This window comes from Hypomesus transpacificus, chromosome 8, assembly GCF_021917145.1.
Source record: "Hypomesus transpacificus isolate Combined female chromosome 8, fHypTra1, whole genome shotgun sequence".
Taxonomy (NCBI): domain Eukaryota; kingdom Metazoa; phylum Chordata; class Actinopteri; order Osmeriformes; family Osmeridae; genus Hypomesus; species Hypomesus transpacificus.
The window spans coordinates 11054737-11071118 of record NC_061067.1 but is presented as its reverse complement, the minus strand read 5'-3'; positions in this window follow the sequence as shown (position 1 = coordinate 11071118).

The window sequence follows — 16382 nt, the reverse complement described above, 5'->3', positions numbered from 1 at the left end:
TCAATATGCCTCCTAATCTTTAATGTTAGGCTACTATATGTACGAATACTGCAAAAAAAAAAAAATGCAATAGAGTTGGGCTTGTATGTTTTGTTGCAAAAACAGGAATTATGGCTAGTAACTTCATCACAACGTAGACTGCACATGAAAAATCGAGCAGGTTGATTACGCTACTTACACTGAAAGTTAAAATAGCGTGGTAGATAGTAGCCAGGGCCAGCCAGTTCGCGTGCTCTCGTTGTCCAGGTCTCGTTCCATTATGAATGACATTGACAGCTTCTATGTTTCCTCGGTTATTGCTTAAGTCCTTTCTTGGTTATAAATATTAAGATCGGTTGAATACGGGTGGTAAAGAATACATAAAAGCACGGATCAGTGGTAAAGTAGTAGGCTTTGGGTATTATTCGAATAAATAGTCTATAGCCTACTTCTTAAAAAACAACACGGCAAGTTATATTATGAACTCGTTTTTTATCGCTTAAAAATTGCAACAAAACCTTAAATGAACACGAAAATATTTCACCATTGTTGCTCCTTTGAAATGAATTGGGTAGGCTAATTAAAACGTGCCGAGGGTCACGAAATATTCTCTCCATTGAAATGCACTGGTTGAAAAAATGTGGCAGTCACGAAAAAAGTGCTAATTTCGTGAACGTGTCACGAAATATTTGATTATTTTTCGTGACTATATGAAACGGGCGATTGTAATCTACTGCCCTTCTGCTTGTTTAAGGTCCAGGGTGGCTCATTAATAACACACACGGCTTAGCATATCATTAGACAAATCGAGTAATTCCAACCTTCTAAACTACTGGTAGGACAGGAGGTGCCCTACTAATTGATTCAAATGGGTGATTTTTTTGTGATTTGGTTCGATTAAATCTACTGATTCATTCTGTATCACCCACCCTCTCAACTTCATGCAAATGAGGAGCAATTTTCGCTAGCGATGGCCAATTGGAGTGTTTTCTTGTTTCTCGTAACGTAACAACCATGGCAAACATTTCTAGCTTTCTAGGTTTCAAGGTGGAGGAGAAACTAATCGTTTGTGTGGCTGCTTAGTCCTGTAAGATACATAGCTGTATTTGTACAGCTATGTATCTTTTTAGTCACATTACGTTTGTCACATTAGGTAACTTCGTTCTGTGGTGACTAGCTAGCTAGCCCGGCTGGAACTCCCTATCGTATCGACAGATTAGTAGAGACTGAGGAATATAGTAAAACGTTTTTTACACATGTCAACGTGCATGTCTATTAAACAGTTTTGTATGTTGAATACAAGTTGTATTTGATCGATGTTGCAACTACGTAAACCCAAGTCTGCACACTTGGCCATGACAACTACAATAGTGACTTTAGAGAACTACATTCTACATTTATCTGTTTGAAACGCCCCCCGAGCGTGGTGAACTGTGTGGGAAGGCAAGCGATGGCAAGCGATTCGCGTCGCTGCAGTGTGAACGCACTGTAATACTTCTAAGGAATATATACTGTCACTGAATTTGACTTTCCAAGCATTTGATTAACAAGAACTAAAATATATAAATACCATAGAGCACACACTTCACTCTTATATCTACAGACCAAGCCTTCTAGAGCAACACTTGCTTGCATACTGAGAAGTCTCTTTGGGTATAGTTTCAAAGCATTAAACCCTGAACTTTTCTGTGAGTTAATTTATCATTCTTAGTCAATAAAACCAGACACTGGTTTAATCTATTTTCACATCCTGCTTTGTTAATAGTTCATTTTACCATTAATATTGTGTTTAATATATTGGTTGTGTAGAATACAAGTAAAACAATACAATTTGTGGTTTTGAAACACAACAACAATGCCAAGGAAGAGTAAGAGATCAAAAGCTCAGTGCCTGCACTGGCAGCTGTCCAATGAGAATCCCTTTGCAACACGGACTGAAGGAGCAGAATGTGTTGGTCCTCAGAGCAGTGGACAGGAAAAGATGTCTGCAGAGTCTCATGCTGGAAGTGTGACACAGGGAGGTCAAAGTGATGAGTCATGTGTACCACAGGTATCATATGCAGACGTAGTAAAGAGAGGACGTCACAGTGATGATTCATGTACAGCAGGACCTTCTAATGTCAAGCAGGTAAACCTTAGACGTCAAAGTGAAGAGTCACGTGAACCAGAGGTATCTAATGAAAATACTATAAAGAGAGGACAACCCATTAAAGAACCATGTGCAGCAGGACCTTCTAATGCAGACTGTGTAGAGACTGGAGATCAGCCTTCTGAACAACATGTCCGCGCATCCCACAGCCAGGCTTCTATCAGATACGGCAGATCCAGAAATCGGCAGTGCACCTGTAACTCACTGACTTTTCTTGCATTCCTTCATGAGAATGAAAACATCACAAGAGCAGACCTGGACCATGTTTTGGATAAAGGTAACACAATGTATAAAGAGACCAGGAAACAAGTCACTAATCACATCTATCTGACCACCGATGACCTCACTGATGAAGTTCCTGCACGCATTGCTACACACTATGCCAACATGACTCAGCTTTCAAGGTACGGCACATTAGGAGAACCTTTACCTGGAGCTGTAGATAGCTTTCTGGACCTAGAGTCAGGACTCAGCTGCTTGTTATCTGATGTGAAGTACGCTCTGCTGTTGATAAGACTCTTGTGCATCGCAGTGTTCAGAACCAAGTCAGGCAGATATGGTTTCTTTGACCCACATTCCAGAACAACCAGAGGTTGTATATAATGTAATTTGTCAACTTATATTTTATTTTATGCCCACTTTTATTCTATTTTAGTGTATTTCACTTATTACTGCTAGTTTTAGTATAGTTAGACCACATATTTAAATTTAAGATTCCTATATGTTTATTGTATGCACCTTCCTGCCAAAGCAAATTCCTTGCCAGTGCAAACTTTCATGGCGAATAAATCCCATTCTGATTCTGAGGTTTGCCCCTACCAGCCGGTTCACACACACCAGGTACTGCTGTCATGGTGACATTCTCACGTCTCAGTGACATGATTGACAGGCTCAAGAAGTCCCACAGAATTATGGACACAGAGTCCTCCTGTACCTATGAGTTGAAGCCTGTGGAATTCTACAATGTGAACACAGTCAACCTGAACGTTGGTGTCCCAAACACAGACTGCAGACCTACAGCTGTCTCTGTGCATGAATCAAACTCACCTATTCTAAAGAGAAACACAACCACTGATCAGACCAGTTCACCTGAAATGACTCCTCACATTCCAGCTGTAAAACAACCAGAGGTCTTCATCACAACATCATCTCATGATACTCCTCACAATGAATCAGAATCAACTGCTCAAGTGATAAACCCTTTTCTCAGTGATCCCTCTGACAACATATTGACAGCAGAGTCCAGTGACATCATCTTTACACCATCGGTGAGACAACAAGAGGTCATATTCCCTGATACCCCCAATGAACCAGAACTGTCAAGTCAATCCACTTTCCTCCCATCACATGATGCTTCTATCAATGAACCAAATATTTCTTCTTCAGTAGAAAATACTGATGCCAGTGATCTATCTGATGTTCTATTACAGGGAATCTCATGTAAACTGACAAAGTGTAGTAAAAACCAAAGGAGAAAAATGAAGAGAAGACTGATGATGTCAGAGAAAACTCAACAAAGTAAAGAGATTCAGAAAAGGAAAGAAAGGGAAAAGTATGCTTCAAATAAAGCATTTAAAGCAGACAAAATATCTAATGCAAAAAGGCAATATCAGAACAACCCTGAATATAGACAAAATAAAATAAATAATACAAAAGACAACGTTGACTTCAAGCGAAAACGGAAAGAGTACATTTCCTCCCAGTACAGAGAAAATGCTGATTTTAGACAGAAAAAAAACGAATATTTGTCTATCATTACAGAAATATCCCTGAATTTAGAGAAAACAAAAGAAAAATCTTGCTCTCTCGTTACAGAGATAATCCTGATTTTAGAGAGAAACAAAAACAGATCTTGGTTTCACGTTACAGAAATAATCCTGATTTTAGAGAGAAACAGAAACAAATCTTGGTCTCTCGTTACAGAAATAATCCTCAATTTAGAGAGAAACAAAACCAAATGTTGGTCTCTCGTTACAGAAATAATCCTCTATTTAGAGAGAAACAAAAACAAATGTTGGTCTCTCGTTACAGAAATAATCCAGAATTTAGAGAGAAACAAAAACAGCACTTTACGGACCGCTACCGAGACAATGCTGAGTTTAGAAAAGAAAAAAAACAGTACTTCACTGCTTTTTATAGAGACAGCATTGATTTTAGACAAAAGAAGAGATCTCATATTGTTCAGCGTTACCACCATGACCAGGCATTCAGACTGAGACACAAACAACTTATGAAACAACGAATGAAAGACAAATATAAAAACAATCCTAAATATCGGAGTATGCAGAACATGAGATGTGCCATGAAAATAAAAAGGAAATACAGACAGATAAATAAACCAACAGAAGAAAGTGACAACAGTTTGATCAAAGAGGCTATGTTTGTTTTCAGGTCACAAATAAAGTCTGGTCCAATTTATGTGTGCACCGTCTGTCACAAAGCATCATTTCCAAACCAAGTGAGACCCTGTAAAAGGTTAAACTATGTACAAAACCCAGACATGGTTGCAGCATGCCTGACAGGAAAGTACGTCCATGTGTGTGATGATGAGTGCAGAGATGAACAACAGTGCAATGTGCCTGATGAGAGAAAGGAAGAGTGGATCTGTCACACCTGCCATAATCATCTTAAAGATGGAGTCATGCCAACACTCGCTGTAGCCAACAACTTGGAGCTAGCTGACATTCCACCTGAACTGTGTGACCTCAACATATTGGAGAGACATCTCATAGCCAAGTGCATAGCGTTTGCAAAGATCATTCCTCTTTCCAAAGGACGACAGAGAGCGATACATGGCAACGTGGTTTGTGTCCCGTCTGAGGTGCAGGAAACAATTGAAGCGTTACCCAGACTGAGAAGTGAGTCTCAAGTGATGAGAGTAAAACTGAAGAGACGATTGTGGTACAGAGGTCATCAGCTGTTCCAGACTGTCACCTGGTCTAAACTAGTGCAGGCGCTGCATAAACTCAAACGCATTCATCCACAATATCAGGACATAACTATCAGAGATGAAGCTGAGCTGTGTGACCCAACACTTCCTGATGAAGATGAGGATGATGAGGATGCCACTTTGGATGAGAACGACTATGATGATGCTGATTTAAAGGAAATTGATATGTGTGAGAAAAGTGCACTGTGTGAGACAGAAACTGAGCTTGATGGAAAGCAGGATGTTGACATGTTGTCTTGTGATGGTGAACAACCAGAGGAGCAAAGAGATGCCTAACGGTGGTTTTGCTCTAGAATTATGTCTTCAGCCATGTGATGTTTCAGACGAGATTTTATGTTTCAGTGAAGGAATCTACTCTGTTGCCCCTGCAGAAAGTAACAGTCCAGTTGGTTTCTTCAAAACTCCTAAACTTGAGGTGAAGGCTTTCCCTGTGCAGTTCCCTACAGGCCAAAACACACTGGATGAAGGGAGACGTATGAAAGTAACACCCAGCAGTTATTTCAAAGCGAGGCTTTTCTGCATTGATGATCGTTTTGCCAGAGACACAAACTATTTGTTCTTTGCACAGTTTGTGACTGAAATACACTTGGCCACATCCAGCATGACAATACAGTTGAGGAAAGGAAAGCCAATGACTCGAGATGGACGAAAAATAACTTCTGGTATGCTGCAAAATAAACGAGAGGTAGAGAAACTGGTGAGGAACAAAGATGCAGTCAGATTCATGCAGCCGCTGAGAGGAACACCAGCCTACTGGGAAAAAACCACACAAGATCTTTTTGCCATGATCAGACAGTTGGGAACTCCACATTCTTTTGTACGTTTTCTGCAGCTGAGATGCGTTGGCCTGAAGTGATTGAAGCAATAAAAAGACAGCAAGGTGAAGAAGTACATTTTGAAGGGCTTGACTGGTCAGCAAAGTGTGACATTCTGAGAAGCAATCCTGTGACAACAATGCGCATGTTTGATAAGTGTGTTGAGGCCTTATTAAGAGATCTGCTCTTATCTCCTGCACAGCCTCTTGGCAAAGTTGTTGACTACTTTTACCGAGTTGAGTTTCAGCACAGAGGAAGCCCACACATTCACTGTCTCATATGGGTAGAAGGTGCCCCTGTGTTTGACGAGGATGATGATCAGACTGTGTCAGATTTTGTGTCCAAATACATTACAGCTCAGCTGCCTGACCCACGCACACAACCTGAAGTATACAAGAAGGTCACAGAAGTGCAAATACACAGCAAAAACACTCAAGGACATGTTTCAGAAGTCCCAACTCTGGTTGCAGATTTGGATTTCCTAAACCACCTTCCACAAAGACAATCATATCAAGACCTGGTGAGGGTGTTGATCCACTACAAGTGCAAATAGCAAAGTCGAAGCTCCAACCACTGAACTTGTTGCTGAATGAACCTGAAAATGCCTCACTCAGTTTGCAGCAGCTCCTAGCTCAATGCAACTTAACACTCCAAGAGTATGAAGGATGCCTCGATGTTATCAACAAATCAAATGTGGTGATCCTGAAACGTAAGCCTAAAGACTGCTGGGTAAATGGAGACAATGCACATCTTCTTGAAGCCTGGGATGCCAATATTGATGTTAGTTATATTCTCAATGCATACTCATGCATCATGTATCTCACCAGCTACATAACCAAAAAGGAAGCTGGACTTTCTGAGTACCTCAAAACAGTCATTGAGAACTCCACCAGAGACCACGTCAATGAATGTGATGAAATGAGGGATATCACGCAGGCTTACTCTAAAAAGAGAGAGGTCAGAGCTCAGGAGTGTGTGACTCGTGCATGTGGAATAAACATGAACAAATGTTCATGTGGTGTCACATTCGTACCAACAGATGACAACGCACTGAAAATGAGTCGCCCCATGTCTTACCTGGAGAACACAACATCAGAAAGTGTAAATGTGTGGATGACATCTTTGACTAACAAATACAAAGCCAGACCAGAAACACCAGAGTTTGAGCAGATGTGTTTGGCTGATTCTGCAGTTACTTGCAGAATTGTCTATGGCCGGCAGAAAAAAGGTAGAGATGTGTTGCCCCTCCTCAATGAGATGTGATTTGTGCAAAAGCGTAAAAACGATAAACCTGCCATCATCAGATTTTATCGCTGCTCACAGGAGAAATATCCTGAGAAGTTCTATGGCACATTACTGAAACTGTACATTCCTCACTGATCGGACAAGGAACTTAAAAGACAGCATTTCCCCACATACGAGTCCTTCTATAAATGTTGTTGTGTTCAACTACCAGGTTCTAACCATCATGAGTATGTCAAACACATAGTGAAACAAAACAAAGACAAATATGAGAAAAACAGCGAGGAGATTGAGAAAGCAGTCGAAGAATTTGAACAGAACAGAGGAGTAATTGATGAATGGTGTAATCTGGCTCCAGAATCTGAAGTGGAGAGGTTGGAATGTATCGAAGAACTGGAGGCAAGAGAGCTAGATCATGAAAATGTACAAGAACATTTTCCAGAATACACTAATCAGGCTAATGTTGCAACAGAACCAAGAGAACATCAGAGAGCCTGTTGCGTTTGACCCCACACTGTTACGGCAGATGTATCAGAACCTGAACCAGAAACAAGCATGTGTATTCTATGCAGTTAGAGATTGGTGTGTAAAGCGTGTCTGTGGCCTAAATCCTGAGCAGTTTTTCTTTTACGTCAATGGTGGTGCCGGAACAGGAAAGTTCCATCTCATTAAATGCATCTACTCAGAGGCATCTAAGATACTGTGCAAACTGCCCAGCCATTCTGAGGAGGTTGACATTTAAAACCCCACTGTCCTGTTGACAGCTTTCACTGGAACTGCAGCCTTTAATATATCAGGATCAACACTGCACTCTTTGCTCAAGCTTCCACGAAGTCTGAAACCTCCATTTCAAGGACTTGGTAACCAACTGGATGAAGTCCGATGAGAACTTTTAAATGCTGAAATCCTCATCATTGATGAAGTGTCCATGGTGTCAAAGCCCCTGTTTACTTACGTGGATGCGAGACTGAAACAGATCAAAGGTAGCCCCAGACCCTTTGGAGGAATGTCAGTGATAGCTGTTGGAGACTTTTATCAGCTACCATCAGTTCGACAGTCCAAGACCCTCTGTGTGTATGAGCCGTGTGAGATTGATCTATGGCAGGAGCACTTTCAGACAATCACCCTGACTGAGATTATGCGGCAGAAGGATGATGTTGCCTTTGCAGAGATGTTGAACCGGATCCGTGTGAAAGGAAAGTCAGATGAGTTGTCTCAAGCAGACAGAGCCTTGTTGTCACAGACTATCACTGAACCATCACTTTGTCCACCTGATGTCCTGCACATCTTTGCAACTAATAAACAGGTTGATTCTCACAACTGAGTAACATTAGCTCTGCTCCATTCTAATATCAACAAGATTGATGCAGATGACTATAAGAAGGACCCACGAACTGGAAGAATGGCTCGACAAGACAAACCATACAAAGGAAACAGAAATGAGTTACCAGATACACTAAGTGTAGCCGAAGGTGCACAAATCATGCTCACCAGAAACATAGACGTGTCTCAAGGACTGGTGAATGGATCCATCTCTACACTAGTCAGAGTAATAACCTCAGAACAAAGTGGTGTTGCACATGTCACTATGCTTGGGCTCAAGATGGATGATGAAAACGCTGGAAGGAATTACCGTAATAGAGCACCAGGCCACTCTGATGATGTAGTGTACATAGAGAGAGCAGAGGACAATCTGAAACAGAAAGGAGTGGTACGCAGACAGTTTCCTGTTAGGCTTGCATTTGCCTGTACGATACACAAGGTTCAGGGTATGACAAGGACATCAGCTGTAGTGTCACTGAAACACATTTTTGAACCTGGCATGGCTTACGTAGCTATCAGTAGAGTGACCTCTCTCAGTGGAATGCACTTGCTGGATCTGGATTAGAGTAAAATCTATGCCAACCGAGAAATCACTGGAGCCCTTGAGACCATGAGACAAGTCAACTTGGACGACATAATGCCTCTTCTTCGTATCAAACAGACATCAAGCACATGTGACACTCTGACCATTGTTCACAATAACACGGAAGGTTTGCCTTCTCACATCAATGATATCAGGAGCCATCATGAACTGTGTCTTGCAGATGTTTTGTGTCTCACAGAAACTCACCTTCAAGGTTCCTTTGTTGCAGAGAGTCTCAATTTAGAGGGCTACAACATGTTCAAACGCAACAGACACCTTTCCTACACAAATGTTCAACAAATAGCCAACAGAGGTGGTGGTGGAGGTGGCTGTTTATGTGAAAAGCCACATTCAAGTGCGTGAGAAACAGTACGTACATAATAGAACTGATCTTGAGTTTGTGGCTCTGAAGGTAGAAGCCCCAGTGAGTGCCCTGATCGCAGCTGTGTACAGACCTCCAGACTAGAGTGTGAGATCATTCCTGTTTAACCTCGGGAGACTGCTGGACTCATTGGAGATCATGGACTGTCAGCCCATCATTGTATGTGGTGATTTCAACGAGACTCTCTTCTCCAACACTGCTAAGCCAATCCTTGAGCTCTTCCAGTCCAGAGGATATGCACAAATCATTACTAATGCAACCACTGATAAGAACACACTGCTAGACCTCATTTTCATCTCTCAACCACAACACTGTCTCCACTCTGGTGTGATGAGAACTTATTACAGTTATCACAACCCTGTCTATTGTGTCATGTCCTCTAATGGTTCATAAAGGTATCCGCTGAGTTTTAAAGAAAATGTAAGGTACTCGTGACTTAAATTAAACTAATATTGTATATACATTGATTTAATAATATTAGTACTATTGTCCACAATTATTCAGTTCAATTATTCAGAAGACAATTATTTGTATCTTCTCAGCCACAGCAGGGCCTTTATTCTTGTACAGTAAAAAAACATTTCACATGCCACAATCACGTTTTCTGTCCACATTCCTACAACAGGTCTTGAAATTGTCAGGTAAGACCAAAATCCACTGAGAATCATGGATTTTCTAACAACACCACATTATTGTCTGGGATTATGTAATTGTCGATGTAAAGAAAACGTAATCATCTGGTCAAAACATGTTGTTGCACTTTAATTAGTTAGTAGAATGGGGTAATTTTAAGTGTTCATATTATTGGACAACATTATGGGTCATACAGTTTTCCAGGTAACCATGTTGTTTTTAGCTATATTTCTAACACATTTTGGCCTGTGCATTTATCAGGGTGGGTTTGGGTCAGGGTCTATAAATGCACATGCCAAAACTCTTTCAGCAGCTGTGTACAATGCTGTACACAGCATTGTACACAGCTGCTGACATTTAGTGTAGCAGATGCACATCAGAAAGTATGTGTTCTAGATGTAACACATACTTTCTGATGTACCTACCAGCTGAATCCCCACACTTCCATCCCCATTAATTTAATTTGAATTATCCTGTGATCTCTGTAGTGTTAAGTTTCCTTTGTACCTCACAGGAGGCACAGTCCTCCTATGTCCTCTGTAACGTTAAGTTTCCTTTCTGATGGACAGGACACACTGTCCTCATGTGTCCTTTGTAGTGTTAAGTTTCCTCTGTACTGGACAGGAGACACAGTTCTCATGTGTCCTTTGTGGTGTTAAGTTTCCTTTCTGATGGACAGGAGACACAGTTCTATGTGTCCTCCGTAAAGGCACTTTCCATTTTGGCCTCACCTCCTTCTACACTGTGAGGATCAGCTCACAGCATCTACGACTGCAGCACCAACTGAACTGTCAATCAACTGAGGACCCATCACTGTTAGACCTCATAGGGACACATTTTACTTCCTGCCTGTCCCCGTCATTCTTCAAAGCAAAGGACAAGAAAACACCTGCCTGTCCTTGCCTCACTTCCTGTCTGGCCCTGAGATTCTGGATCAGCTCATACCGACCAAGACATCATGCCACCACAGAGCAGAAGTTGAAGCACCATCTCAACTGTTCATCATCAGTGGACACATCACTGAGACACGTGTTCTCCCTGCCAGTGTTGAGGTTTCTTCACAACAGATAATAAGGTATTGTCTTCTTATTTCATATGTGATTTCTAATGTTTTGTTCTAATTCTGTTATCATTCGTGTATTCATTTTGTATAAATGCAATATTCTTAATAACAGTAGTTGTACATCCAATATAACATTGTAATTTATATCAATTTCTTCCTTCAGGTCTTCCTTCTTTGTGATTCCTCCACCTCACAGTGAAGACACTCAGGGCAGAGAGGGCAAAGCATATGAAAGAAGATAAACATCATGAAGCGTATTCAGGTGCACTGGACGTACATGTTGATCTGCCCTGCAGCAGAGCTCAAGGTATTTTATTACTGTGAATTATAAAACCCTTTTAGAAAGTTTAGTTTGTTTTTAGTTTATAACAATAACTTCCTGTTTTCTTTTGTCAGGATCAGGTGTGCGACTGCAAGAAAGCAAACTGCTGCAGAAGAGTCATTAGACTCTTCTAAGACTGTCACAGTGACAGCCCCACCTTTATGCAGTATCAAGCTCCTCCCTAAACCAGCTGTAAAGGTAACAATTGTTATGAGGTCTTTTTAAAAATATATCTCTGACCACAAAAAAACATCCCGTGGTGGTTTTACTACTTGCATGTGCTATTTACATTTTTAACTACATGAATACATTTTCTTCTGTTTCTGACTTTAAGGCCTCTCCTCCTCTATGTAGCTATAGTAACACTACCATTACACCAGGCCCTGAAGTGATGACTGGAGCAGTGGTTCTACAGCTACTGCACAGATCAAAGGTCCTAATGTTACAGGTCTTTAAAGCATACACTACTAACTCATGAACAGTATGAATGTCTCTAAAAACTGCAAGTCTATTTTGTTTGTTTCATCTCTACCGTATTTGATCTAACAATGTATGTTTTCTTTATGATTCATCACATTTCTTTTTTTTAGTTGACTGTATTTATTTATTTATTCATGTCAACCGTCCCCTTTTAAGTCCGTTTTCTAACAGATATATGAGAAAATTAAGGATGGAAATGTTTGTTTGCCTCGTGCATACAAACAAATTAACCTTGAAGAAATTGCATATGTGTATCACAATGAGTCATTAGTATGGGGTTTCAGCTGGTAGGTATATTCAAGGTTTTTCACATGTGTACACCGATCCTTAGCGTAACCTAAACTCTACTGAGATGATGAATATTTAAGGCCAGTGTTGTATAGCTGTGAAATCCATCCAGGTGTGTCATCTCCAGATTGGCCAGAGCATGACTTGTCAAAAGATTTAACAGGAAAACAAATCCTACAAAGCTTGTGTCCTAACCTTGAGACAACAAGTGACTCTAACTGAATGTTCCATCAAAGTAAAGAGAACTCAGTGTTTTAGTGAGCCTCAGTAAACTAAGCTTAACGTTGGGATAGTCTAAATGACAATGTTGACAAGACTTATCCGTTCGGGGCTACTGGACCTTGAGGTCTTGAACTTCTGTGAGTATTAACCTAGGTCTGGAAATTATGTGCAAAGCCTTTGATTGTAGGAAATTAACCATATTGTTAACTATTGAAACTATTGAAAGTATATTTATTCATGAATATCAAAGGGACCAATGTTCACAAAACTCTGTGTTGATAATTTGTCAAGTTTTTATTTTGCACGAAATTGTGCACTGTACTTATCTATATTATTTTATTATATTTAAATAGAAGAAAATTGGTCAAAAAAGGATGTAAAGACAGGATGTTAATGCATCTTTTGAAATATAGCACACACACCTCAAACTACTGAAAAATAACAACACAAAATAATAATGAATGAATAATGTTCTGCATGGTCTGTGGTATACGTTTATTTAAAAACTTTTGCTTCTTAGGCACTATGGGTATATCTTGTGGGATTTTTGTGGAAAACCCAAAGGCTTCTGCAAAAAGCGTTAATTTTTCTTTATTTCCAATTCTATGTTTTAATTTACTTGAGAGCACCTAAATTATGATGAGTTAATTTAACCGTAACTTATTTCAGATTAATGCAGTATGAAAAACAAGGCATCCTTACTTGGACAATTAAATATACAAAGAGAAAACCATTTTTACTTTGCGAGTTTTCATTTGCACGTGTACAGATAATTTGTATTGACAGTTTTTATAATTGCTATTGTTTTTCCTCAATAAAATCTAGTGATATATATTTTTGCATGTGCAATATATTCGGGTTTTCTGTATGTTAGTTTTGACATCCTGGATCTAGTCCTATAGAGTTTTTCTCTGTACATTGCAATCCTTTTAAATAAAAGCAGAGAAAATTATTTCTCCCTTTATTTGAGAAAAGTTAATATTTGTGTTGTCAAATTTCACTATGACCCTGACATTCTGTCTCTTGTGTTATCATATACTGAATGCAAGCAAAACTACAGAGCAAAATCACACTCTTTCTGATTAAACCAATCTATGAACTGTCTGAAACAATGGATATCCGCGGACCCAAATGGGCCTTAAAAAAAAAAAGATTGCCGCACGCAAACATGCCACTCCCCTTGGGGCTAAGCCCCCCCCTTTCTTTGAATCCTAGAAACGCCCCTGATAATATGTTTACTGCTTCTTCAAGTATTTCTACAGTTTAACAGTGCAGACTTTGGCTTCTTTTGCATTGTATTTCAGCTCTTAGCTTTGTTAAATGCTGCAGTTCATCTTCCACACTGCCACTTTTATGTTTTCCTGCTGTGCTGGTCTTGAGTTTTTGGCATTAACACTTTTTCAGCAAAGCCATTGGAATATTGAATATTTTCAGCAATTTAACTTAATTTCATCTTTGCGCTTGCTGGTACATTTTCGGATTTCTGTATTCTCAGCAATTATTTAAATAATTTTCGGCTTTTCTAATTTCTGTATTTTTAGCATTTAAAAAAAAACACTTTCAACTTATTATTTCTGTATTTTCAGCAATTTTCGGAAATTAATTTCAGCCTTCAGCATTCCAACGCATTTTCAGCAGGAAATGCCTTTTATAGTTCCAACTTCTTAGTTCTTCCGCCGTTTTTTGGCCTTTAACTAGTCCTGCATACTTTCAGCGATTCCTACAATTTTGGTATCAAAACGTTCAGCTCCTTCAGGAGCACACTCTGCTGGCTGCTCTTTTTCTGATATTCAACTAAATTGTCAAACAAATTCCTCTGACGTTCATATAGTTTAACTTACAGAAACAAGTTTGACCTTAAAATGGAGGAAAACTTGTCCTCTTTCAGCCAATTTAACTACTAAAGAGCTCACATTTATAGAGTTTCAGTTTTGAGCCTGGAAGCGAGAGCAGCCTTTCAAATTCTCTCACTAACTTCAATGGAGAGGTGGGTAAAATTCGTCAGAGAATTTTGAAAGTAGACGTATTTATAAACTGCCGTTAGAGTCGTATTTCTGACCGCACAGACATATAAAGGACATCTCTGGTTTCGGCAGAGTCTTGGGTCTCGGAAAATATCCTAATTTTTGGGATTGGACGTATAGTTTTGCGTCTAGGTTAACTTGTTTGAGGTGTGGATTCCAGCAAAATTTGTGATTCTCTGCCCAGCTCGTTAGCGATCACAGCTGCGCCATCACCGTGGCAACCAAACAAACACGCACCATAAAAGCAGAATTGGGTAGACGTTTTGGAAACTGCCAAAAGAGTTGTATTTCTGACCGCACAGACACCTAAAGGATATAGTTTCGGCAGAGTCTTGGGTCTCGGAAAATATCCTTATTTTTTGGATTGGACGTACAGCTTTGCGTCTAGGTTAACTTGTTTGAGATGTGGATGCTATGTAAATGTTTGTTATTCTCTTATCGAGCTAGCGCGATATGGCTCTCCATAAACGGTTCGACTTTTTCTTCCACTACAGTATCGACCAAATTGGCCAAACAAGGCATGTACATGGGCTTAAAGTGTGCATAATTTAGCTAGATCTTTTTTATTTTAGCAAGTTTCACAGAAATCTGCAAAAATCGAGGCTCAAGACAGGCATAGCTGACCGTCACGAACAGCCAAACCAGGGCTGGGGTAAGTGTTTGCTGCAGCTGGCGTTAATCCTACGAGCAAATGCTTCGTAACTGGACAGTTTTTACTTTTAATCGACAATATTGAACACAGATGTTAAGTAACTTGTCTTTACTCTAAATATCTTCTCCGTTTTCAATTTGAAGTAACGCTAGTAGATCAAGCTTATATAGGCAATCTCCCATTGCATCCTCTCTAGCTTCACGCCTTTGGTTATTATTCAAGCCTACGGTGTTAATACATACCACTTTGACACACTTGCAAGAAATGATCCGCTGGTTAAATGTAACACGATCTTATTATTTACGTATAAAAACCTCACCAGGGACAACGACAACATCGGCAACCCTGCACTATGAATTATTATTTTGATGTCATCTTAAATTAAGTGTCTGATGAACAGGACTGGGTGTGCAGGCACGCATGATCAGTTTCTCCTCCGTCTTGAACCTGAAACCTAGATTGTAGGTTAGAAATGTTGCCAGTCTGTTGGCAATGACCAACGGTTGCTGCGTTTTTCCAGCAAGTTCAAGTCATTCCAGTGTTGTCCTTTTACCTTCAAATTCGTTCAACCCAGACTTCAGCAAGTGGTTTTCTGCTCAATTTTCACATTTTCCTGCAGCTCATCTTTCTGAAATGTTCCCCTTTTTGTTTAGCATTTTTCTTCTTCTTTTCTTCTGTTTTCTGCCTTCATCTTGCTCCAGGTCCTTTCAAAAATACCTTTCACAGCAGTATCTTCCAACTGCCAGTGCTTTAGCATTTTTTTTTCTCTTTTCTGTACTTTTCTGCCTTCATTTTGCTGCAGGTCCTTTCTAACATACATTTCAGGCCTTTTGAAACTCCAGCAAATAATATTAAGCTACATTTTCACATTTGTATGTATTGTTTCTCTTCTTTCTGATTTTTTTTCACTTTTTGTTTTGCATTTTTCTTCTCTTTTCTGTAGTTGTATGCCTTCGTCCAGCTCCAGCCCCTATTTAAAATACCTTTCGGATGCTTTGAAGCTTCAGCTTAGAACTTTCAAAAAATGTTCACAATTTTCAGCTTATTTTTTTTCAGCTATCCCCATTCAGGTTTTCAGCATTCTCACTGCAGTTTCGCAGGAACAGCCTTTTCTAGTTATTATTTCTTTTTGCCCCCCTAAAACTTTGTTAATATTTGGACTACATAGACAACCTCAGTGTCAGACGTTTCGTTTTGGTAGGAATTGAGTTGCTTGTATTGGGATTTACGTTCCGTTGCACGGTTTAAGTAGAAATTAGGTTTTTGTGGCGAAAA